We start from the raw sequence: 27,690 nt of genomic DNA, 5'->3' as shown, positions 1-27,690 counted from the left end.
CAAAAGAGCTTTGGCAAGAATTGTTGGATGACATACATTACGCAAATCCAGTCATAGGTTGACGTGATAATATGTTGAATGAAACTAAAACAAGGTATTTTTATAGAGTGGCCTAACCAATTTGAATGAAGTAATAATGATATAAACAAAAAAAAGTTAAGAAACTAAAAATTCATAAATCTATTCAATGTTCAAGAGGAAAATAAACTAGGCACATCTGAGCTGTCATTAGAGAAATCAAGTCAAGAGTTTCTCTAGTAGATAGTGAATTTGGATTGAATTTGGCATTGGGTTTATTGATGAACCTTTGTGAGAGAAAAAGATGATACCAAACTTTTTATGTGGAGATCATAAGTCATCAAGGTTGGTAGTGAGGTTATGGTCTAAACATGGTTCATGTATTGTTTTCATTTTAGATGGACAAGAACATAGAAAGTTAATAAATTTTCCATGATGTCATCTAGAGTGGGAAAACAATATCACTTTACAATACAGTAGGGTTTTGAAACAACACCTTAACAATGCAAAGAAAGGGGGAAACAAAACACCTAGATGCTTGCATACACACACATATGCACACACACACATGCCTACATATTTATAATATATATCTCAAGGAAACTTGTAGGGAATTTACCCCCATTCCAAAGGATGGTACTTGTTACTACAAAATCTACCGGGCCTTGTGCAAAGTCTCACTAGGAAATGTAGGTCTTATGGAAACAAGAGATTAATCACCATTGTCACCTCAGTGGCTTATCTCCATCTATTTAGTGGTGGATATTATCCCCACAAGGGAGGCTTCCCTAAAGAAATCACCAACAAGATGTTCAACTAATGAGGGCTCAAGTGTGATGCAAGGTCTGATAATTGAAGGGGAATGTACCGTCCAAACTTTGAGAGGTTGAGATAAGAGTTGCCAAGAGTAATACACTTTCCTAAGACCTTTATGATTTAGAAGAAAACTGCTATAAGTTAGGGTTTTTATGATATGCATATTTATGGCATACAATGACATATAGCAGCTTGAGAAATAGCCTATGAGTGATAAGGTAGGAGTGAAGAGGCAAGCAAGGGTTAGGTAAACAATGATGTTTTTATGGATTAAAATGCATATAACAATAAATATCAAGATGTCAGCCCTAATTTTGGGGTGAAAACATGCAATTAATACCAGATTTTTCCTTTTTATATTTAGTAAATGCAATCCCTTTCAATAGGGCAATAACAAACTGACAATAAAATGCAAATTTAAGCTAACCCTAACCCTAGTTACCACGAATTAAAAGGAAAAAGAAGAAATAAAGGTGATCACCACAATCTAGTCTAGTGTCTTCTCTCAATTGGGAAATGGAGTCAATAATGGCAAGGTCAAAGATAGAGGAATCTGATGAGGATGTTGGAGGAGTAAGAAGCATCTCTTAAAAAAACCCTAGAAACTTTCTTTAAATGGATATTTAAGATCAAAGGATGCATATACAAAATTCCTCTAATGGATTCTTGAAAGACTAATATTGCATAACATGTAGAAACAAGATTTCATGAAAAGATCTTGTACTTTTTAATATGACATAAGAAATGCTAATTTTAGAAAATTGTATGCAAAATGGAAGAAAATTGGCAATAAATTTACACATTCAATCAAGAATCACTTCATCAATCCAAGATAGTCTTCTCATGCAAAATCCCTCTCAGGACAATTTGATCCACTAATATCACATTACGTCCAAGAGGAAAGTACAAGGGAGCTAGTGCACACTACTTAAGAGAGAGAGAAGTGTTGTGAATTTGTGATACCGATGATTCAAATGAAGGTGAGCTCCCTCTATTTATATGAGGGTATTTAACACACAATTTAGCAGGCCCTAAAAGGGAAACCCTATAGGGCAAAGAGCTAGGCCAAATGATAACAATGGGACAATGACCCACTATTACCACAGTCAATGACCCTACTCTTTACGTAATACAAACTTTCACTAATGGGAGGAGCCTCGGTGGGAAGGGAATCACTTAGAATAAGTAGTTCAATGGTTAGGTATGATGTCATTTCACAAAGCCCATTCAAGGAGAGACACAACAATGGCTCAATTCTTCAAAAATTCTCTCCAAGAAAGGCCTTGAGATAAGGAGTTCAAGACTTTGGGTTTTGAGATATGTAATGATAATAGGTATTCCTAAGATCAAGACCCTAGGTGATGAGGTAGGATCCCTCAAGGAACCTCTTTATGATGTTTTGACACTTCTAAGAGGATTTTTGCTCCCTTTAAGAGACCTAGGAAAGAGTTGCACGAGACCTTGGGTTTCATGACTTATCATGGAAAAGACACTCTCAAGGTCAAGGCAAGGAAGAGAAAGGGCTTCTTATGATTTATTTTAATGAATACTATGCTCATACAACCCTCAAAGAAGTCCCCAAGCCAAGAAGATACAAGCTAGATGTTTCCCTTCTAGGGCACACCTAAGGCACAAGATTTTATGGATGGAAAACTGTGAGAAACCTACCAAACTTGGAGGACCTCTAGACAAGACCTTAAGGAAGAGTCTTGTGCTCACAAAATCCAAAAATTCACTCTCTAGAGGATTTCACTTGATGCCCTAGTCTAGCCTTCCAAGAGGAAGGGGACCGAAATTTAGGAGGAAGAATTACAGAGGAAAGGAAGTTCGATCAACAATTTGCTTGGGCCAGTGCCTTCTTCTTGTTGAAATTTGTAACTAGGTTTGTGTTGAGTTTAGGTAGTGTCGGATGTGCTCTAGGCCTCATATTTTGCAGGGAGGCCTGGGTACATGTATTCCAAAGAACCCAGAAAGAGTTTTGGGAAATCCCACCCAGAGATGATTTTATTAAAATAATTAATATTTTTTAATGGGACCCTAAGTCTAAACTTAGGAAATTAAAAATATTAACGGGTATTAATCCAATTGTGGGTGTAACTTCTAGAAAAAGATGGAGATCAAGTCAAAATGATCTGAGCCTTTGATTAGGAGTTAATCTAGGTCATTGGTTGTCCAACAGAAAGATATAAGAAGGGGCTTGAGGGTCATTTGTAAAACACACCGAGAGATCAAGAGATCGAATTTCTAAAGTCAAAAGTTCTTAGGAGGAAATTCTGATCAAGGAGATTTCTTGCAAAGAGGGGCAGTGAGTATCCGGAAGAAGGAAGTTTTCCTGGGACGGAGAGTACAAGGTAGAGAGAGGGCAGAACGACGTCTAGAAAGAGGTAGACGTTGGCCCACGCAGAGCTGATGTAGTGGCAACACAGGCCTTAGAGGGAAATCGAATTCCTGTTGAGGAAATCGAGTTTCAGTAGCCGGGAGTGGGGTGAGAGACTGGGAGGCAAAGATTCGAGTTTTCCAGCCAACAGAGGGTCCAAAGAAGGAGCGGCGTGATACTCAACAGGGGTGATGCAGGAACTGTGTGGGAGTGACGCAGTTTTGCGCAGAGGCTCCAATTTAGTGTGATCAATCTCAAATTCTCCCAGTGACAGGGTGAGATCATTTCATTATTCATTTTGTCCACTATTCTCTCTGTATTGGATTGCTAGGTGAGCATCCAATAATTGTACTCAAATTTTCTCCTGCATAATAATAAAACCCTTAGATCTGTTGCAGCCTGCACTGATTTTCCCGCATTGGGTTGGACATTTGTCCAAAAACAATGGTTTCATTTGGGTTGTATTTTCTTTCTTGCTCAGTCACTTGTTTCTGCATAATATTTAATTAAGTGAAGGTTGCAGTGTATGTATTACGATATTTCTCATAGGAAACTGCAAGTAATTTGTTTAAAAGAATTTAACAAATAGGAGTAATATCATCAATTGCTGCAGTAGGAATTCCGGTTCAGGAATTTTCACATGGTATCAGAGCTGCAGGTGGAACAAGAAGAGCACTGCCAGAGAATCTAGTGTTGAGTAGAAGAGGGAGTTCGAAAAAGCTGCAGGATGCAACAGTTTGAAACTGTTAGAATATTCCGACACATAGGAAATAGTTAGGTATAACTTGGTCTCCGTGGTATTACCGACACTTAATCCGTGGCTTAACACCTGATTGGTCCATGATCTCTATTTAAAGAGCATGGAGGGTCATTTGTACGGTCACTGTTCATGAGAGAAGCTTATGTAAATTTTCGTTCTTTTTTTAATAAATTGCCTAAAGTGGCCGTGTTGGCTCAGGCCGTGGACTGTTTCTCTCTTTGAGGGTTTTAACCACGTCAAGAACACTGGTGTATTGATCTGTGATCTATTTGTGAGCGGTGTCCTTTGGTTTTCTATCTGAGGAACTTACCTGGTAAATTCCTACATGGTATCGGAGCTATTTGAGGGTCGCATTTGTTGGTGATCCAAATCTAAAGCTGGTACAATTGCATCCGAATGTCGTTTCCTGGATCTATTGTTTCTAACTGCTTTCGGGTCGAGAGAACTGCTCTATTGTGTTAGGAGCATCTGTTCCAGTGAGGAACCCCTTTCGTTTCACACAAAAAGGTTTTCGGTAGCCCTAGCTACGTCATTTTTAAGATCTGGATGTATACAGTCTCTATTTGCAGTTCTAGCTATTCATCTCTCTATTTATTTCGGTTTATTTAGCTCTCTGTTTTTTATTACTGGATCTATACCTTTCATTTCTATGTATGCTCTTTGCCCCACGACTTTATGCGATCTGGGCAAATCAGAAACAGAAAGGAAAGATTTTTCTCATGCGTATGCTCTTTTCTGTTGTGCTTTAGTGTGATCTCAGAAAATCATAAACATTGAGGAAAATATTTAGTTTCCGACTAAAGCTAACTTCAAGCCGTAAGGTTTATTTTTTGTTGTATTTCCGTGTTGGGTTTTGTGGTTTTTGTTTTGTAGGCAAAAAATGAGTTTTTTCAAGTAAGCACACACCACAAAGCTTCAGTGACTAAAAAAAAAAAAAAAAACCCTTTCTCTTTTCCAAAAATTACTAACCTTTTAAACTAACTCACTTGGTCCAAAGTTACTTTATGAGAATAGAGGTCTTGAGTTGAAGTCTTTCGTTTTTTTGAGTTACTTTTTCAAAAAGCACATGTAACTTATGTTTTAAAGTTACTTTATGTAAAAGTGTTCTCACCCATTATAAAAAGTGAGTCACTTATAATTCTAAAGTCTCTTTATTTTTTATTTAAGTTACAATTTAGTGGGTAGCTCATAAAGTACCATTGTAAAAGTGACTCACTTATTTATAAAAGTGAGTCACATAAGATCTTTTTTTTAAAGTGAGCTAATAAGATTAAGTTTGGAAAAGGGGGGCCAGGGTTTAAATATAACATTATCATTCATTTCCGCACATTTACACACTTCGTTGGCATCTTCAACAACTTTTCTTCAAAAAGCCATAACTTCTTCATCGGAAGCCGTTTTCAGAGCCATTTTTTTGAATTAGCCTAATTTTTCGAGATCTTTCCATTGGAACACTTAGTTTTAGCATCTACAACTTTATTTTCTATTAAAATGGAAAATCCATGCCAAGTTATTCTTGACAGCACCAACTACTTCTAATGGTGGTCTTACATTGTGGATTTACTTAGAAGTAAAGGTCTTTACATAATAGCCTCAGGCCAAGAAACCAAACCTCAAGATGAAGATAAGGAAACCAAATGGGAAAATAGGCAAGATCAAGCACGTGGGTTGATAGGGATGTCTATTTCTCCAGACTTTAGATTCCATATCGTAGAACTTGATACCCCTAATGAAGCAATGAAACAACTCACTAAAGTTTTTGGAATTAAAAATGAAATTATAGCCCATCAACTTGAAAATGAGTTGCTTACATTGGACCCCAATAATTTTTCTTCCATTGAAATTTTTTTGTCCAAGTTCAAGACCCTTAGACTTCTCTTGGAAGGTGTTAAGGTTAAGAAAGAAGATGGTAGCCTTATCTATTCCATTCTTATTAAGTTGGGACCAGCCTACTCTGTGTTTGTTTCCACCTTCCATTTTACTAGAGAAGCCTTTATTTCTCAAGGACAAGAATACAAGTCCCCCTCTTTTGATGCCTTTTGTGATTCTTTAATAAGAGAACAAGAAAAGCTCTTATATCTTGGTCTTCTTAATCTTGGAAACTTTTCTAAGAAAGCCTTAGCCACACAGTAGCAACCAAATTCAAAGAATCTTAAGAAGCAGTATCCTAAAAAGAATGGTCCTAAATCAAACAAGGGTCCTAAGCAATTTCAGTCTCAAAATGAAAAATCATTTCAACAAAATGATAAGGCAAATAAAAGCAAAGGGAAGAAGACTGATAGACATTTCCACTTTTGTAATCGAGATGGCCACTTAGAATCCAAATGCTTTAAGAAGATGGAAGCCTTGGAAGTAGCAATGAAGAAGCATAACATCCATTTGGAGCACTCTTCAACTTCAACTTCATCTTCAAGAATAACACTTTCCGCATGTGGTTTTCAAGCATCTCGGTGTAGTTATGCACTAAATGTATATTCTTCTTCTCATTCTCATGAGTGGCTCATTGATTCTGGAGCTTCTTATCACATGGCCAAAAACAAAGCCATGTTTTCTTCTTTAAATGATTGTAACACCAAAAATATATATGTTAGTGATGATAGATCTCTTAGTGTTGTAGGGATTGGAACTGTTCATCTAGACAATGGTCAATTTAATGATGTATTATGTGTTCCAACCTTATCCTGCAACCTTCTATCTGTATATCAGATAACTCATTTAGGTGAAGGTAAAATCATTGAATTTTCACCTCACGATGTTGTAATTAAGGACCTAAGAGATCTAGACATATTTTAGCTACTGAAATTGTTGATGATTCTACAAGGTTGTATAAGTTTAACAACTTTGGGTCATCAAATCTTTCCTCTGTATTTGTTGCTCATAATGATGAAGTGAGCAAACTTTGGCATGACCGATTTGGTCACTTAAACTATCGCTCCCTTCAGAATCTATGTAAAGAAAATATGGTGACAGGTCTTCCAATGGTATCTTGTAGAGATGGTATTTGTTCTAGATGTAAAGTTCGCTGAAAATATATCGGCCTGCGAGCCTAGTTCGGCAGATGTGCCACCTCTCTCTATCCCTTCTACTTTTGAAAATATTTCTTCTTCATATGATGACAACGAGGATGACAATCCTCCCCCACCTTCTCAGGATCCTCCTTCAGCTCCTCAGCTTCCAAAATGGGTCCGTGCTACTCGGGATGTAGCAGGTGCTCTTGCCAGTGATCCTACAGATCAGCAACGTACACGTTCTCAGTTCGATAGAGCCTCTTCTTTACTGGCTCAAGCTTCAGTGAATTATGATCCTGACACCTTTGCAGAAGCTTCAGGCCATCCAGATTGGGACGCAACTATGAATGGAGAATATCGTTCACTATTGGCAAATGATACATGGGATCTTGTTCCTCTTCCAAAGGGATGAAAACTTATTAGATGCAAATGAGTTTACGAAACCAAGTATGGACCAGATGGAAAAGTTGATAAACATAAAGCTTGTCTTGTTGCTAAGGGTTTTTCACAAGTTGAAGGCATTGACAACATTGAAACCTTCTCCCCCGTTGCCAAAATGAACTCTATCCGCCTTGTTCTTTCCCTTGCTACCTCTTTCAAATGGGAAGTCCATTAGATGGATGTTAAATCTGCCTTCTTGCATGGGGACTTGCATGAAGAAATCTATATGGAACAACCTACTGGCTTTATACAAATAGACTCCAGCCTTGAATGTCAGCTTAAGAAATCCCTTTATGGTCTCAAGCGAGCCCCTCGGGCTTGGTATGAAAAAATGGATAGCTTTCTTTTAGAAACTGGCTTTTCTAGGTGTCATTCTGACAATACTGTCTACACCAAGAAAGTGGGCAAGTCTCTTATCATTCTTGTTCTTTATGTTGATGATTGTTAAAATTGGCAACCAAAGCAAAACTTCATGTGGGTCATCTTATTCATGGCTGATAATATTTTTATTAGATTCCTCTCGTCGAGAGGTGTAGGATTGATATAAAGATCATCCGATTCTGATAAGTATTCATGGAGATATGAATTTATTTTGATTATGGAATTATTATCAAGCCGACCTACAACTCATGTAGGCTCAGAAGTCCAACAGTCACATCTATTCAAACACCAACATTGTGTATAAATATAAGACTTTTCCTCATTTGCACTCACTCTTCCATCACATCTCTCTCTCTCTCTACTACGCAGAAATGGGTCTCTCTCTCACACATGTGAAGCCGGAAGCTATTAAACCTGAAGCTGCAACTGCAGAAGCAAAGATTGACATGCACGGCCTAGAAGATCTCCTCTTTGGAACTGCACTATAGGTCCATCTGGATCTCCTCTGAAAGCCGCAACTTTTGGTGGTGGAATGAAGTCAATTTGATGAACGGTTTGCAAGATATTGACTGCCCTAGTTTGAAGCCGGAAACTGTTGAATCTGAAGCTGCAACTACAGAAGCAAAGATTGACTTGCGTGGCCTAGAAGATCTCCTCTTTGGAACTGCGCTGTAGGTCCATCTAGATCTCCTCTGAAAGCCGCAACTTTTGGTGGTGGAATGAAGTCAATCCGACGAATGGTTTGCAAGATATCGACTGCCCTAGTTTGAAGCCGGAAATTGCTGAAACTGAAGCTGCAACTGCAGAAGTAAAGATTGACCTGCGTGGCCTAGAATATCTCCTCATCTGAACCGCGTTGTAGGTTCATTTGAACCTCCTCTAGAAGCCGCAACTTTTGGTGGTGGAATGAAGTCAATTCGACGGTCAGTTTGTGAGATATCGTCTGCCCTAGTTTGATAATGGAGCCGCTAATGCTGATGTTGCTGATCTAGGGTTTGCTACCGCTGATATGAATCGGATTTATTGTACTATTTCTCTTTGTTGAATTGTTGAAGATAAAAGAAGATTTGATCAAAGGGTTTCCCCACACATTGTGGGGTTTGTCCTTGGCTAGCCACCACATCTTGTGTCTCTTGTCTTGGCTTGTTTTCTGTCGATCGTTTAATGTTCTATCTGCACTTTACTTTATGTACATGTGCTAATCTGTGGAATATCATAAGTAAAAGAAGTAAATTGTTATAAGCATAGAACATACCATAACTTAACATGGTATCAGAGCTGAGGTGAAGACAAAGCCCAAGTAAGAGCAAGAGCAATCACAGAAGAGAAGATTGGCAAGGCTATCCTAAAAGAACTATGGGGTCCTCAACACTCTTTCCTGCCGAAGACAAGCTCCGTGAAAAAGATGACTATCACGCATGGAAGATGTCTATCGATCTAACCCTAGAAGATCCAGGAGTGCTGGACCATGTAAGAGGCAATATTGTTGAGCCTCCATCAAATGCATTTGCTGTTGCATGGAACAAATGGAAAACCGAAGAAGTCAAAATAGAAGATCATCCGGGACTCTATCGACAAGCACTTGGTGGCCTACATCTCTGAATTGGACACCTCCAAGGAAATCTACGATACTCTGGGAAATGGCACTTACGACTCTTGGAGGATTACCATCCGAATGGTACGTGTTTAGGACTACTCTTCTGAACTATAATGTAATTCTTGGTTTTGAGGAATTAATGGCTAGATGCATTCAAGAAGAAACAAGGGAAGAAGAGCAAGAAATTCCCATGCCTAAATGTTCTCTTGCTGCCTTTTCTTCTCATGCTAAGAAAAGAAATAATTCCGGTACTAAATCAAAAGGAAAGGCTAGACCTAAGGGTGGAAGAAAAGGACGATGTTACATCTGCGATAAAACAGGTCACTATGCAAGGGAGTGCCCTGATAGAAAGGAATCACACTGGGACGATGATCAAAATCCCTTTGATGGCAAATCAAAGGAATGACAAATTCAACAGTAAAGGTAAGAGGAGAGCTGGGGATCGAGGAAGAGGAAAACCATTCAAGAAGGCTAGAAAGTCCAGGATGTATTAAATGCACCTAACCTCAAAAGAACCTAGTGTCCATCTCAGCAATGGAAGGCAAAGGCTACAAGGTAACCTTCAGCAATGCCAAGGTATGTATATGGAAAAATAATGTTAAAGATGCCTTTACTCTTGGGTTTAGTGTTGATTCATTATATCAGGTCGATGGAAGTCCGCTAGGTGTCATGTCTTGTGACACAACTCTTCAGTCCGAACTTTGGCATCGGAGGTTTGCCCACCTTCATTACAAAGCTCTACTCAATGTAAGACAGATGGTAACAGGGATGCCTAAATTCCAAGTAGAGAAAGAAGGTGTATGTCCGGGATGTGCCGAAGGAAAGCTCAAAAGGGGACCATTCCCCTCAAGCCAAAGCAAGACCTCCGATATATTACAGTTGGTTCACTCAGGCATATCTGAGGCTGGCATTAAGAGGGAGACTACTACACCACGTACTCCTGAGCAGAATGGTGTGGCGGGAAGGAAGAACCGCACGATTGTGGAAGCTGTTCGGGCCATGCTACATGATCAAAGACTTCCGAAGTTTCTATGGGCTGAAACTACAAACACTGCCGTATATGTACAAAATCGATGCCCTCATCAAGCATTGGGTTCCAAGACTCCTGAAGAAAAGTTCACCAGTAAGAAACCTGATGTTTCTCATTTTAGAATTTTTGGAAGCCCTGTATATTTTCATGTGCGAAAAGAGAAAAGAAATAAACTAGGTGCATCTGGAAAGAAGGGAATTTTCGTGGGCTATGGTGAAAATACTAAAGGCTATAGAATCTATGTAGCCAGTTAAAGGGAAGTCATAATTAGTCATGATGTCACCTTTGATGAAGATATGGCTCTCAACAAGGTGAAAAATCTTCCGACTTTGAGGAGCTCTCAAGAAGCCGACCCCAGGGAACCGAAAGAAAAGGATGATGAATTAATGCCTGATGTAGAAGAACCCATGGATCTGATTGATCCTTCTCCACATGAGCGTTCCTCTTCTAGGAAGAGGACTTCATGTCTTAGGGGGCTACTTGATGATGCTGAAGGACATGTTGCACCCTGAGGAACCTTTCGTGAAAGTAAGAAACCTAATAGGTATCAGGGATACCTGGCCATCATGAGCACGATCATACAAAATAAACCTTCATCATTCTCAGACACCGTCAAGCATCAAGTATGGAAGGATGCTATGACTGAAGAATATGAGTCTATCATGAAGAATGATGTCTGGAAAGTAGTTCCCAGACCCTAGGACAAGAGAGTTGTTACTTCCAAATGGCTTTATAAGATAAAGCATGTAGCAGATGGAAGTACAGAAAAGTATAAGGCTCGTTTTGTTGCTCGTGGTTTCTCCCAGAAGGAAGGTATAGACTATGATGTGATATTTGCTCCTGTTGCCAGATATACGACCATCCACTCGATCATAGCCCTTGCCGCTTCACAAGGATGGAACCTACATCAGATGGATGTCAAGACTGCATTCTTACACGGCTCGATCAAAGAAGAGGTCTACGTAGAGCAACCCGAAGGATTTGAAATTTATGATCGAAAATCTCATGTATGCAGGTTGAAGAAGGCTCTATGGGATCCTAACCTTTACTTTAAGGTTGAAGATGACAAGCCTCTCATACTGGTGCTGTATGTGGATGACGTCTTTCTAATAGGTGCAGACCCTCTCATTCACAAATGTAAGAGGGAGTTGGCTTCTGAATTTGAAATGAAGGACCAAGGACTTGAAGTATGGCAGAAGCCAAGGGAAATTTTCCTATCTCAAGGAAAATATGTGGTAAAGATATTGGAAAGATTTGGTATGATGGACTGCAAGCCTGTGACTACCTCGAGGATCTTAACTTTTAGAAGTTATATGGTAGTGATGTCGGACCAGATTTGGGAAATGCCTCTGAGTTTCAAAAACTCATTCACGTTGATGTTCTTGGTGAACCTCCGTCCGAACATATGTTTTGCAGTTAGCACTGTGAGCTCATATTTGGTTGAGCCTCACTGCATTGATGCCAAGAATCTTCTAAGATATCTTCATGGCACAATTACTAATGGATTGAGATACACTACCGGAAATATGAAACTGCATGATTATTCGAATGCTGATTAGGCAGGTAGTGTGGAGGATCACTGGAGCACTTTTTAGTGCTGTTTCTCTTTGGATTCTGCTTCGATATAATGGATGAGAAGGAAGCAGAAGTCAGTTGCCATAAGCACCACCGAGACCGGATACATATCTACGAGTATGATCTCGTATGAAGCTGCCTGGTTGGGGAAGCTCTTCAGTGAGCTGTTTGAACACATACCATTGTGATTCTCTGTAACAACCAGAGGTGGGATTCGATTATTGAGGAATCCCGTATTCGTCGATTGCTCCAGCAGATAGACATCATCTGGGATATGGTAAGTCGATGAGAAAGGAGGCTCCATCACATTAAGATGATGTACAGGTCGATACACCTTGTCAAAGCCCCGAGGAAAGATCTAATCTGTGATTTTCCCAAACGACTTGGAGTCGTCAAGAAACCTTTGTACAAGGATCCTACATGTTGCATACATTGAGCTCTAGGAGTTCTGAGGGCTTGCGGTTCTTACTGGAGCAACATACGACCACAGGTTGACTCACCCTCCCCTGGTGGTGTGCACTGGAAGAAGATGACTCGCTCTCTTGTGGGACAAGATGATTCGTTCTCGTGTGGAACAGGATGATTCGCTCTCCTGTGTAGCAAGATTGATGTGTTCTCCTGTGAGGCCTGGATTGATGTGTTCTCCATGGTAATTGTAGCAGGATTGATGTGTTCTCCTATGAGGCCTGGATTGATGTGTTCTCCATGGCGGCCTGGATTGATGTGTTCTCCATGGCGATTGTAGCAGGATTGATGTGTTCTCCTATGAGGACAGGATTGATTAGTTCTCCTGTCGAGGCATCCTACCCATGCAGTCTGGGACTCATGGGAAGTACCTCTCATCTGATCAATGAGAAGGGAAATGAAGTTAGGGACCATAGTAGTACCGATGGACGCATCGTTGTATCTACCGTAATCCCTATGCTAGGATGACCTCCATTGATCTGGGATCAATGATACTGCTCTGGGACCAGTGGTAGGAGTTGTACCATACTGTAACGCTGACTTCGGGTCGGTTGAGACTAGTTTGGGACTAGTGGTACATACTCCGAGACTGACTTCATGTCAATGCAATACTGGTCTGGGACCAGTGAGAGTGGTACATACTATGATGCTGACTTCGGGTCCGTTGAGACTGGTCTGGGACCAGTGGTACACTCATTGAGACTGCGATACTGGTCTGGGACAAGTGGTAGGAGTGGTACTTACTATGAAGTTGACTTCGGATCGGCTGAGACTGGTCTGGGACCAGTGGTAGGAGTGGTACTTACTATGAAGTTGACTTCGGGTCGGCTGAGACTGGTCTGGGACTAGTGGTACGCACTCTGAGACTGACTTTGAGTCAGTGGAGGATGATACTGGTCTAGGACCAGTGGAGTTGTACTCACTGGGACGCTGACTTCGGGTTGGTTGAGACTGGTCTGGGACTAGTGGTACATATTCTGAGACTGACTTTGAGTCAGTATGATACATCCTTGATCATTTCTTCTTCTTCATAATTTGGACAAAAGCAGAGCAGAACAGAACAATGCAAGAGCAGAGCAGAACAGAGCAAAACAGTACCGATCAGTACAGGGCAGAACAAGACAAAGCAGAATAGGTAGAATAGAGCAGAGCAAGGCAAGGGTCACGCTGTACAGGGCAGTGCATTTGATGGATGAATAGTAACAACCGATAGATAGACTGTAGATGAAGTTCTCCCTGGTTGAGAGGGAGTGTTAAAATTAGCAACCAGAGCAAAACTTCATGTGGGTCATCTTATTCATGGCTGATAATATTTTTATTAGATTCCTCTCGTCGAGAGGTGTAGGATTGATATAAAGATCATCCGATTCTGATAAGTATTCATGGAGATATGAATTTATTTTGATTATGGAATTATTATCAAGCCGACCTACAACTCATGTAGGCTCAGAAGCCCAACAGTCACATCTATTCAAACACCAACGTTGTGTATAAATATAAGACTTTTCCTCATTTGCACTCACTCTTCTCATCACATCTCTCTCTCTCTACTGCGCAGAAATGGGTCTCTCTCTCACACTTGTGAAGCCGGAAGTTGTTGAACCTGAAGTTGCAATTGCAGAAGCAAAGATTGACATGCGTGGCCTAGAAGATCTCCTCTTTGGAACTGCACTGTAAGTCCATCTGTATCTCCTCTGAAGGCCGCAACTTTTGGTGGTGGAATGAAGTCAATCTGACAAACGGTTTGCAAGATATCGACTGCCCTAGTTTGAAGCCAGAAACTGTTGAACCTGAAGCTGCAACTGCAGAAGAAAAGATTGACCTGCGTGGCCTAGAAGATCTCCTCTTTGGAACTGCGTTGTAGGTCCATCTAGATCTCCTATGAAAGCCGCAACTTTTGGTGGTGGAATGAAGTCAATCCGACGAATGGTTTGCAAGATATCGATTGCCCTAGTTTGAAGCCGGAAATTGCTGAAACTGAAGTTGCAACTGCAGAAGTAAAGATTGACCTGCGTGGCCTAGAAGATCTCCTCATCTGAACTGCGTTGTAGGTTCATCTGAACCTCCTCTGGAAGCCGCAACTTTTGGTGGTAGAATGAAGTCAATTCGACGGTTGGTTTGTGAGATATCGTGTGCCCTAGTTTGATAATGAAGCCGCTAATGCTGATGTTGCTGATCTAGGGTTTGCTACTGCTGATATGAATCAGATTTATTGTACTATTTCTCTTTGCTGAATTGTTGAAGATAAAAGAAGATTTGATCAAAGGGTTTCCCCACACATTGTGGGGTTTGTCCCTGGCTAGCCGCCACATCTTGTGTCTCTTGTCTTGGCTTGTTTTCTGTCGATCGTTTAATGTTCTATCTGCACTTTACTTTATGTACATATGATTGCTAATCTGTGGAATATCATAAGTAAAAAAAGTAAACTGTTATAAGCTTAGAACATACCATAACTTAACAATGATCTTATCCTTACTGGTAGTGATCCCAACCTTATAAACCATGTGAAGTCCAGCCTTAAAAAGAAGTTTGAAATGACAGACTTAGGACACTTGCATTATTTTCTTGGTCTTCAAGTCTGGCAATCCAAGGAAGGTATTTCCCTTTCCCAGTCCAAGTATGCCTGTGATCTTCTACGCCATTTTCACATGGAACATTGTAAGCCAGCCCCTTCTCCCTTTCCGTCTGGCGCCAAACTTTCAGTCACTTGTACTTCCCCTGAAGTTTATGCTACCTTATACTGTCAACTTGTAGGAAAACTTTTGTATTTGACCCATACTCGTCCCGACCTTTCCTTTGTTGTTGGCGTTATTGCTCGGTTTATGCAAAACCCACATGAAAGTCATTAGAAAGCAGCTAAAAGAATACTTCGTTATGTTCAAGGTACAGTTCAGTTTGGGATTCATTACAGTGCAGAAGCATCTCCTCTATTGGTTGGTTTCACTGATTCCGATTGGGTTGGTGACCCTGATGATCGGAAGTCTACTGCCGGTTATGTCTTCACTCTTGGTTCTGGACCTATTACATGGGCTTGCAAGAAACAAAGTGCCATCTCTCTTTCTTTAGTAGAAGCAGAGTATCGTGGTGCCGTAGAAGCTAGTAAGGAAGCCCTGTGGCTTTGTCAGATCCTGTCAGAGTTTGGTTTTTAGCAGCAACATCCGACTACACTTTGGTGTGATAATCAAAGTGCCATTCAACTATGCAAAGATCCAATCCAACATCAGCGCAGCAAACACATTGAACTACACATGCACTTCATCAGAAAGCTCATTCATGACCATGTTCTTGAAGTGCAATATTGTTCAACAGATGATCAAGTTGCAGACATCTTTACAAAGGCTCTCACAGAGGTGAAGTTTACTAAACTTCGATTTATGGTTGGAGTTCAGGTTGTTGTCACTAAGGGGGGATAGGCTCTAATGCCTCCTTCCTTTTCCTATTGTGTCATATTTGTACATCCTTTAATCTTATCCCAAGTTGTTCTTAAGGGGGGGTGTTAGGATATTCCGACACATAGGAAATAGTTAAGTATAGCTTGGTCTAGTGTAGAGTTAGGTAAAGTGTGTTTCTTTTGTAACTTACAATCCGACGGCCATGATATGTTCTAGACATGAAGTGATCCGATGGTTCATTCTCTTCTCGGTATTACCGACACTTGATCTGTGGCTTAACACCTGATTGGTCCATGATCTCTATTTAAAGAGCATGGAGGGTCATTTGTAGGGTAACCGTTCATGAGAGAAGCTTATGTAAATTTTCATTCTTTTATTAATAAATTCCCTGAAGTGGCTGCATTGGCTCAGGCCGTGGACTGTTTCCTTCTTTGAGGGTTTTAACCATGTCAAGAATACTAGTGTATTGATCTGTGATCTGTTTGTGAGCGATGTCCTTTGGTGTTCTATCTGAGGAACTTACCCTGTAAATTCCTACAGAAACCCCAGAGGGTTTGTGTAGTTCTTAGTGGGAGGGCAGATTTTCGAGGCAGTCTCTCTCCGAGTGAGTTGAAGGAGAGGATAACTCCCAGTTCATTTTTTCCGGGGCAGAGGGAGCAATGCTAAAGCCTCAGCATGAGGAGAGTTGGTGGGATGCAAATTTTTCTGCAAGCAGTGTGCTGGGCAGAAGGTTGTCAGAAGAAAGAGGAGAAACACGGCTGAGGGAATTTCTTCCTCAGAGAATTCCTAGCCAAGGAATTCGAATTCTCTAGAGTTGAGTAGCAACAAGGGGCAGCAATTTTACTAGCTCCAGCAGGGAGTGCATAGGCTAGCCTAGCAGCAGCATACAGGAGAGAGGAGGTCATTCGACTTTCTATTTTTTGGCAGAAATGGAAACTGGTGGCTAGAGGGATTAGGACAGGTTGGACGAAGCATCCAAGTACGTCATCTGGAAGGCTAGAATGTCATTCCTTCTATATGAGCATGCCCTCAAGACGTACGTCGACAACGTGGTGGCTGAACCAGCAGATTCAAATCCATTGAAGAAGTACAAGGTGTGAAAATTCCTATACCCAAGGAACCCCTACTACAGCAAAACTGAATTTACTTATCCTACTTGATTTTAATATACATTGTCAAGTTATTTTCTGAAAATTATTGAAGTAAATTAGTTCTGTAGCCTACACTAATTTAATTTGATTACATGAAACAAGAAACTGAGCAAAGAACAAGATACATAGGACACCATTATTTTTGGACAAAATAGTCCCCGAAAAAACCCAATGTGGGAAAACTGGTGCAGCAACTCAGAGGGTTTTATATTATTAAGCAGTAGTTTTGAATATAATGCTGGATGCCCTCCCGACAATCCAGTTACAGAGAAAAAATATAATGGTGGGAAACTAAGTGAGATTACCTCACTTCACCCCGCAGTTTCAGGCTGAACTCGCAAACCCTCGACTATCTTTGCGCTGGCCCTGCGTAGGCCCTACGTCAACCTCAGAGGTTTTGTGTCAGCCCTGCGCTATCTCTTCTGCCTCCTGGAGTTTCTGCATCAACCTCTCCTGGCTGTTCTGGCAACTCCCTGACAGTTTCGGATTTCTGCGTGAAGGAAACTTCCCTTCTGCGCTGGCCCTTCTGTCTCTGCGTCAAGCCTGCGTGGGCCTAGACTGGCCCACTATCAGTCCCTCTAGGTGTTGCGCTACCTCCACTAGTGGCTCTCCACCTCTCTGCCCAGTATTCTCGAACTATTCCTGCCCCTTTGCTGCAAAATGATCACTTAGTTCGAATTTCTCAGCTTCCAAGCCCCAGAAATTTCGAACTCTAGATCAATTCGTTCTCTCGGCGTGTTTTTGAGTGAACCCCAAGCCTCCTTATACTTTTCTCATTGAGACTTCAATGGCCGAGATTAAGTCTCTAATCAACGACTAAGATTAAAAACTTGACTTGATCCGCTTTCTAGAACATTCTCACCCATATTTTGATTAATACCCATTAATACTTTAATTTTCCTAAGTTTAGATTTAGGAACCCCATTAAAAATAGTAATTATTTTAATAACATACAATCCAGGTGGAATTTCACCAAACGATTTTTGTGTTCTTTGAACTCATGTGTCTTAGCCTGTCCACCAATTTTCATGGCTAGTGCACATTCGATGCTACCAAAAACTAACACTCCCTCTTTGTGAGGAATGTGCTCTAGCAACAATGTCCAACTGCATGTTGCTCTGTCTTTGAAGCATCTCCTTGCCGCATTGTTGCTGCTACCAACACTGTGTTGTTGCTGCGATTGTACTGCTGCCCATGACACTGCCACTGCAACTGCCATTGCTGCATTTGTACTACAGTTCCCTCTCAAATGTTGCATCTGCTATGCTGCTAGAACTGCCACTGCTAACACTGCATTCGCACTGCAACTCAGTTGCTGAAAGAAGTCGCTGAAGAAACACCCAAAATCACTGAACTAACTGTGTTCAGCATAATACCATGTGAATGTTGGAATTTGACTGCTACTAGTCTCTGACCCTCTGAATCTTCTGTGTTGCTGCTGACTTCTGCACTGTGCCATCTGCACTGCTGCCAACCTTGCTTTGCACTGATTAGTCTCTGGTCTCAGGCTACTGCATCTGTCTCTCCAACCAACCCACTGCATCATCTGACACTAAGTCCATCTTGCTACTACTGAATCTTGGGCTCCTGTAGCAAGGAATTGATCCAAGAGGTGGGTTCCTCAAGGATCCTGCCCACATGTAGTCCTCCCGACTACAGTTCTATATCGCCCCATTTCCCTCCTGGAGATGCGTGGGCACTCATGGAAAACTCATCTTCGTCAATTTTTGTTGGAGCAGCCTTAGGATCATGTTTCTCATCCTTATCCTTTTCCTTGATGAACTATCAATGGTGCCACAAAATGTTGTGGAGTCGCCAGATAAGATGAAAGATGAAGGATGCACCAAAAAATGCGGCGTTTGATGAAAAATGATGATATGATGAGAAAATGTAGTTGATGCACTGAGAATAAGGTATCCCCAGCAACGGCTCCAAAAAATGTTGTCACTCAAATTGTACAGGCATTGCGACAACGACTCAAGTTGGGGGCTGTCACTTTGATCCTCGACCTCTCTATTCTAGTTGTCTCCCAATAGCAGGCTATGGGGGGCAGTCCCCATGAAATAAGAGAATGCAAGACTTGTTGGTAACCAACAAGTCTGGGAGACACGGTTGAATGGCCTAGCCACTTGGTTAATTTAAGAAAGTTTTAAAAATTCGATTAGATTTATAAGTGACACCAGTGCCTTATGGATTCAACCACTTGTTTTATATCAATTAGAGACCAAATGACCAAATGTCTAGATGAACAATCGTTGCTTAATGAATGCTTGACTATCCTAGACGAAATGCAAATCCTATGCTCTAGGTGAAGTGCAAAATCTTGGTTAATTTTAATTATATGCCTAACTAAGTGTATCCCTTAATCTTTTTCTATATTGAGCCTAATCTCTTGTAATATCCCAAATGGGATATTTTGCTAATTTTGCATAAATCTAGCTTAACCAAAAATTCTTCATAAAATAACCATTCAATTAACAAAAGATTGCCATGTAAAATATAACAAATAGAATGCATGCAATTCCATAACACGATAAGCAAAAAATAATCACATCTTTATTATAATATAACTAGGGTTTACATGCTGATATAATAGAATAACTGAGATGGGAAACTGGCCTCAAGAATTTGCTCCCACATTGTGTTGGCCCTCCAAAAACTGAACTGAAATCAATCACTGCACCTGTGAATTTTGGCTGAATCCACCAAGGAGATGAGGTGGGTTTTCGTCCACTCTCAACAAAATCACCCGAGGGTTTCCGTCCTGGGGCTACCAATGAAGTAGAGAATTGGGTTCTCAACCTCGCCTACAAGAAGAAATATCAAATCCAAGATGTCCTCTAATGACCTCCTCCTCTTTTATAGATCTAATGGACCCCTCTAGAACCTTCTATTTTATTATTATTTTAATCATGGAACACTTTTCCCTTCTTTTATTTAATTAAAATATACTTTTTAATGCGGGAAATGGGTAATTTGGCCACCATGTCTCCTCAACTCACTGCAACTCATATCTAACCATCCCATCACATAGATCTTCTCTTTCTGGTTCCAACGAGCTATTACACTAAGGTGTTATGTCAAGTATTCCTCTCGGAATGCCACCTTAAGCGTAATTAATTGAGTCAGGCCCAATAATAGCTCTGTTTTCTAAAAGTTGTCGGAATGTGTTGAAACGAAAGGTAAAATGTGTGGATGAGGGAATATACGAAGCGAATACCATCAGACCATTGTTTTAAAATCCAAAGCCGGTGACCGAACCGGTCCACTGAATAAACCGAGTTTCAAACCGGAATCGGTTAAACCAAGACTGGTTAGATCCACATGAACCGGTTTTAAAAAAACACATGAAATAACTATTTTTTAATGAAAAAAACTATTTTTAAGATTTAAAACCATGATTCCAATCCAATAGAAACAAAATATGCATAGTTTGCTCATATATATACCATGTAACGGTGAATATATCAAAATGGCACCAAGTGCAATACATATCAGCAACCCCGGATGCGGGTGATCTGTAAGGCATTCACCATGATGGGACGGAGGAACGCGGAGCATGGCTGGCACCTGTCCAGCATGCTCGCCGGACAGAATATCAGGTGGGAGGATATCAATGCGCAGGTGATTAACATTACGGGAGTTCATCTGTTTGGTCTGGGCATTAAAACGCGGTCCAGTTACACCTGCTCAGGAGGATTTCGACCTGCAACGAATTTGATTGCCATAGTAATGGCGGGTGAGGATCGAGGGAATGGCACCTGCGTATTTAATAGCCTCACCTCCAGCAACTTGTCACCGTGTTTTATTATGTTTGGAACGATCCGGAGTTCTGAGAAAGACTGGGCTTGGGGAGGGTCAGATGCCGGAAGCTGTCTTCGGATAGCGCCAGAGGCAGAGATCAAGGTGCGTAATCTCCCCTCAGCGGTTGGTGGCATACCCTGTGGTGTTCGTGGCACTCACGGAGATTTCATTACTGACGGAGATTTCATTACTGCTGTTCATGCTCATCCGCCCGCAATGTCGAGACCCCGCCAGCGCATGCTTAGTCGCAGAGGCTCCGGCCGAGGCAACCCTTCGCGCCCTTCTGTTGGGCCTGGCTCCATGGGGCAAGCTCCTCATCCTCTGGGAACAGAGAGCATTCTGAGCCCAAGTCAATTCCTGGACCCAAACTCTCTAGACTCTACCAACTCGCCATCCTTTGGCTCAGCTATTTTCTCGTTCAACTGCTCTCTCACTCGTCCTCGAATTATAGCTCATGTCTCTGTTCTCTTCATAGAGGAAGCCCAAGACGAGGGCAAGCCTAGTGCCACTATGCCTCACACTGAGGAAATCATAAACCCCAGCTCTCCGAAGCCTTCTACTGATATGCATCACGGGCCGCCTCAGCCAACCAGCGCCATCAGCATTGTGCCTATTGCCCACGCTCAGCCGGACAAGCAAGAACCGGAAGAGGGATGGTGCAGGATAGTGGAGGAGCAGCCCGACGAATAATCCTATGTGTCAGCTATCCACCAGTTTTTTGGAAGCCCAGTGGAAAGGAGGAAAGGTTCTCTCTGGCTCTGTTTGTCAAATTTTCTCTATGTTCTTGTATTGGGTCTATTGTCTAGTTTCTGTTAGGGCGGGACTATTGTCTAGTGTCTGTTGTTTGTATCTCTCTATTTCCCCTGCGCGGGATATCATGTTCAATCTCTCTGTTTCTGAGTTAGTCATGCTCAAACGGCCTAACTCTCAGGCATGATGGCTCTCTGTGTTCAAAGGATGTAACAGTTATCTCTTTTTGTATATAATAGATTAAGCATACTTAGCAAAAAAAAATACATATCAGCAACAAAATATATAATTATGAGGCTCTAAATGACCTCTAGAGTTCAAAAACAAAGCCTGCAAACTATGGGGCCACTGGCCTACTACAAATCTACATATATGATATTAGTGATCAACATTATCACTTGAAACTTCTCATCAGGATCAAAACTCGGTTGAGTCCCGACTCCCAAACTTTGCAACTACTTGAGTCACACACTTCTCTACTAGTTCAGTGACTTGAGTCTCAAACTTCTGAAGGTATTCTGCCCTAATATACCCTATTGCTCATTTGGTGCTCCACATGGCTTTACATGGCCTCCTATCCCAGCCAAGTGTTGCTTGAACTTGTTAACACCCCCTCCTTCAATAGATTTTTTCAATATTTGCAGATCATTTTGCCATTAATCATATCACAATGAGCCCAAGCAGTATCCTTGGTTTTTGGAGGCATGATGACTACTACTTAGCTCAAACTCTCTGTTGTTTCACTACTCCAATAAAAACTCAACACTCTCCAAGCTCCCAATCAAACTCACAAAAACTCCAAATGAAATGTGTGAGGCAAATGAGGGGGGTGAGCTCCTTTTAAAGGCTTGGAGAGGGTGTTTTTGGAGGGAAACAACTCTTATTTTCCCTCCAAAACACCCTGGAACCTTCCTAAAGTGTGTTGCATGGGTCCTCCGCAGCCTTGGCAGTTAACCGACCGGTTTAGGACAGAACTGGCCAGTTTGACCATATACTGGTTGGTTCCGTCCTAAACCAGCCGGTTAGCACCAATTTTTGTGGTTTCTAGGCAAAGTGGGGGGTCGAACTTGATTTTTTTGCTGGTTTGACCTGGTCGGCTAATGAACTAATTGGTTTGACCGGTTACCGATTCAAATGGCCAGTTTTTAAAGCACTGCATCGGACCTCATAAAAACTCCTCAAAACCCCTCCAAAATCCCTGGCCCCACTGATAACACCAACCTGCACCTGTGACCTGTCTACCCCGAACTCTGAAAGTCCATCCTAACCATGTCATAAGGAACACCAAAAAAAGGAACATTATAAATCTTCTCGCCCCAAGATTGCTTACCCTAAAGCAATCCAGACCTATGGACCATTCTGGTGGCCCAACACAACTGAGACCCAATGCCTGAATCCCATACGAACTACTAGGTGATGCTCTGCCTTTGTGTCAACCCATCATGAATGGATCCCTCAATGCCTAGATCCCAAACTGATCTCTGACTGTACTTGTCATCAACCCATCCTCCTAGATCCCAATGCCACCATGGCCAATCATCGCCCAAGCCCCATGGCTCAGACAATGCTCTATCTCTGACTATAGTTATTGCTCCATAAAACGAATACCAACTCATCAACTCTCTCTAGTCCCACCTCTGACAATAGTTATTGCTCCATAAAGCGAATACCAACTCATCAACTCTCTCCAGTCCCACCTTTGACATAGGCCGAGGTCAACCCCACTCTGTTGATGCTGGGCTAGTGCTACTGAAATATTGATGAATTGTTTGTCCACATCCCATTACCCACTGAAACATGTAGTAACCCCCTCATCTGAGTGCCCCTGTCGTACTATGCCTCGAACTAAGGTTGATACTCCATCAAAAGGATAGCAACTCATGATCTCTCGCTAATCAGATGGATAGGCACCTGTATATGTGATAAGTCCCCTATGTTGCATCGTGCCCCACTCATGCAACCCCGCGAGAAAGCCCTGCCTCTCTCCTGTAATGGGTACAAGTGGCCAAACTGTGTTGCAAGCCCTATCTATGTACTCCTGGAGGGGGCTGCTCCCTGAAAGTCCTGCAGCTCTGCCAGCTGCCTATGCATCTACCCGCACCTCATCAGTGGGTCGGCCCAAAGATGGATGCACCACCATCTCCAACAGCGCCTGTTGTCTACTAGCCTCTTGCAAAACTACCCTATCAATTTCCAACACCTCTTGAGGACAAGTGTCTGCAAATACTGCCACCCTGCTAGCTGTATGTACATCTGTCTGCTCCTCATCAATGACTGACCCCAAGGGTGGTTGTCCATCCTCCTCCATCACAGGCTTGATATGAACCTCCAACTGGCTCTCCCCCAAAGGCTCATCATGCATACTGTGCGCATCATCCTCCTCAGCTGACTCATGCTCCACCATATGTTGCTCATGCTGACTCATCACTGGTGACACACCATCCTGAGTGTCTCCCATCGGGTCCACTAATTGCTCACCATACACACCAAAATATAAATCTGGCTTGTTGTCAACAACTCCATATGACCCCTGCTCCTCAGAGACATCCTCGAATGAACCCATGGACCAAAGAGGAATCCTCACCCCAAGAGTCAGAAGGAATCTACCCCTGCTCTACCTCTATCATCTCCTCAATGTCACTCAAGCATGAGTGATCAAGCCCCCAAGGTCCCTTGCAAATGAAGCAAAGACCCTTCCTCCTCAGCTCATTCCTGCTGCATGATCCACCAAACCTGAGCAGCTCCTCCCTAGTCAACTATCTCCTGAACAGCCCCATGTTTTGCTCAACCAACCTTTCGGCCAATTCATAAGCAACAGTGGAAACCGGTTGTTCTTTCCAAATGGTCAACAATCTAACTTGCAACTCCCTGCAAATGGCATCACGGTCTCCCATAACTAAAGACAAAATGGACAACATGTTTGCTTTGACTGTGTTAGGGTGATGATCCTTAATGCTGAAAAAGGATTGGAACATTTGAAGAATTAGGTCATCACACTCTATATCAAACATGATGTCATAGGTTCGGAGCTTGGCTATATCCTCCAAATTTCGGAGCTTTTTCCCAAAGGTAAGATCCACAATGTTATCTAAGTCCTGAAAGGTCTCTACTATCAACCTGAAAATTCTCCTCATAATATTTTCATTGAAAGGAGGTATGGGTGTTGTCAACCTCATAATGTTACTAAGACATGATGCAACTGGAAGTTTGACCCCTTCACAAGGTTCCTCCAAGAACTTGGGCAGTATTAAAGCCCACTCAACTTCTTCCCCTCCCACTGGTCTATCTTGGAAAGGAGTTTGTCCAACTCATCCAGTTTGAAAAGGACTTTCCATGTGACCCTCATGCATTTTAAATCTGTCCCAAGTGCAAATATTTTGTGACCTATTTCCTGCCCCTTATGCACATCCTTTGGTTGTTCTCTCTAAAGAATGGCATAGACACCCTTTGAGAAAGGCCTGCTGTTATGCTTGGTTTTCTGGTGTATATCATCGTCCATTGAGGTGTTGTTGTGTTGGAATAAAGATCAGCTAGACACCCTCTGATACAGTGTCCAAGCGCAGTTGCTTCAACAGGGCATTTTCATGTAGAGACACTACATTGTATGAATGTCTCACTGGAACAACTTTCAATCCTGCCCAGAATACACACACAACAACGAAGTGGATAATACGTGCCCACCCAGGTGACAAGTAAAGTCGTACTTCATGCCTAGTCAACAACAATAGCCCACAATATGCAAGTGATTTGACTAGCAAATGAACTGTGAGGAATGCAACCTTCTTCTTAGTGTCCAGAACTCGTTCCCAATGGACAATAATCTTGTACTCATGGTGTGTATGAGTAACTCCTCTTTCCTTGGCTGAAAACTTGGCCTTGGTTGAAAACTCGGCCCACACAGCTTAAGTAGCACCCAAATTCTTTATACAGTTCGATCTCCAATTGAATTTCACTGTAATGCTGGCTTAACCACAACTTTGTGTTCCAATGTATGTTGATGACACGGTCCTTGTCTTGCACAATTCTAGCCCCACGAAAGAACCCGTCAGCAAATTTCAACCCCTGCACGACCCCAAAACTGCATGCACATGAAAACAGTGAGCCCAGTCCTTCGTTTTTGCTGCACGAGGAATAAAAAATTTCGTCTCTTGTTCCAGGGAAACTATGCCAGACATAACAAGACAGAGGTATGTCGCTTTGCGCCTGATCAAATAGTGACAAGACGCAATGCAGATTCGACCCAATCGCACCTCTCAGTTATGCCGCCAATTCTCACTGATAACTTCACCCGAAATGATTCTGTCTAATGCAGTGACTACAACGTTTACCTTTGACATAGGAATTCCCCCTTTGGTCCACGGTCAAACCATATACACCATGCTTCCCTATTGAAATCAGTTTGTACTCCGCCTCGACAGTGTCACTATTCAGCCTCTGTCAATGAATTTTGCCAGCATACGACTCGCGATTGGCAAGAATAACTCCCATGCACCAATTTATCTCTGCCACGAACGCCTTTGCTATATTTAGGATTATTCGTTTGTTCTTGGCGGCTGGCCTCTGAGCACTTGTCCTGACTCCTCGATCTGGCAACCCGAAAAATTGGACCGTGCCAATGTTCTAAAGTTGATGATTTCTCCCTTGGTGTGTTTGTTCGGCTCTCTACGCATAGTTGCCACAAGCATAAGAGGTCATGAGATGCGGCCTCAGCTTCGTGATGCTGCTCTCACTGTGATGTTGTTATTTTGCGGTTCCCAGAGCAAGGTTTCATCACCCCTCTTGATAGTCGCAGTCATGTTGTAGTCGGAACACTTGAATTCGTCCCTAGACTGCAAATAAGAATCGACTCTTCAAAATTAGGTTTGACCCTTCGAATAATTTGGCAGGTGCCAATCACACTACATTTTTGCCATTCACACAGCAACGACTTTGTTCCCAGGGTGTCACAATAATGAAATCGACCTTGCAAGCAACAGTTGACATCCTGTAAGCGCTAAAGCTCCAATCTATGCGATGGAATCACGTGCATTTGGGCGGATTCCCTTTCTACGAATTTATTTTTTTCTTTTTCAAAAACACTTTTAACTCGACCTCCACAAAATAAAACTGTCAGTCACAAAATCTTTGGTAACATTGGCTCTAAACTTGCTCACGGCTCACGATTTGGCCCAAATTCAATGGTCGCTCTTCAATGATTATTCTCGGCCCTTCTGAAATTCCTTGACGGTTTCGTTAGAACTTTCATGTAATGAACCTTGGCCAAAATAATTTTTCTCCCCTGCGTTGATAATTTCGGCTTCATAGAAGAATATTAGGCCTAATCTCTCCTGAAACCCTCAGGATGGAATGATGCAAAACTCTGATACCACTGTAATATCCCAACCGGGATATTTTGCTAAATTTGCATAAATCTAGCTTAACCAAAAATTCTTCATAAAATAACCATTCAATTAACAGAAGAGTGCCATGTAAAATATCACAGATAGAATGCATGCAATTCCATAACATGATAAGCAAAAAATAATCTCAGCTTTATTATAATATAACTGCATTTACATGCTAATATAGTAGAATAGCTGGGATGGGAATCTGGCCTCAAGAATATGCTCCCATGCTATGTTGGCCCTCCAAAAATTTAACTGAAATCGATCACTGCACCTGTGAATTTTGGTTGAATCCACTAAGGAGATGAGGTGGATTTTCGTCCACTCTCACCAAAATCACCTGAGGGTTTCCGTCCTGGGGCTACCAATGAAGTAGAGAACTAGGTTCTCAACCTCGCCTACAAGAAGAAATATCAAATCCAAGATGTCCTCTAATGGCCTCCTCTTTTATAGATCTGATGGACCCCTCTAGAACCTCCTATTTTATTATTATTTTAATCATGGAGCACTTTTCCCCTCTTTTATTTTAATTAAAATATTCTTTTTAATGCGGGAAAAAGGTAATTTGGCCACCATGTCTCCTCAGCTCACTGAAACTCATATCTAACCATCCCATCACATAGATCTTCTTGTTCCTGTTCTAACGAGCTATTACACTATGGTGTTATGTCAAGTATTCCTCCCGGAATGCCACCTTATGTGTAATGCCCCTTCCTAAATTATTTTGGAACATGATTAATT

At 41.8% G+C, this 27,690-nt stretch overlaps 1 protein-coding gene across 4 annotated transcripts in view; it reads left to right on the top strand.

The window, feature by feature from the left end:
- LOC149261524 (azadirone synthase LFS-like) overlaps nucleotides 1-27,690 on the top strand; it is a 396,585-nt gene that overhangs the window by 310,254 nt on the left and 58,641 nt on the right. The gene's annotated exons all lie outside the window — the stretch shown is intronic.

The sequence above is a fragment of the Pinus tabuliformis genome, chromosome 6 (genome assembly GCF_031772625.1).
Source record: "Pinus tabuliformis cultivar Carrire ecotype Pingquan chromosome 6, CPIR1, whole genome shotgun sequence".
Classification (NCBI taxonomy): Eukaryota; Viridiplantae; Streptophyta; class Pinopsida; order Pinales; family Pinaceae; genus Pinus; species Pinus tabuliformis.
This window is presented reverse-complemented; position numbering and strand designations above follow the sequence as displayed.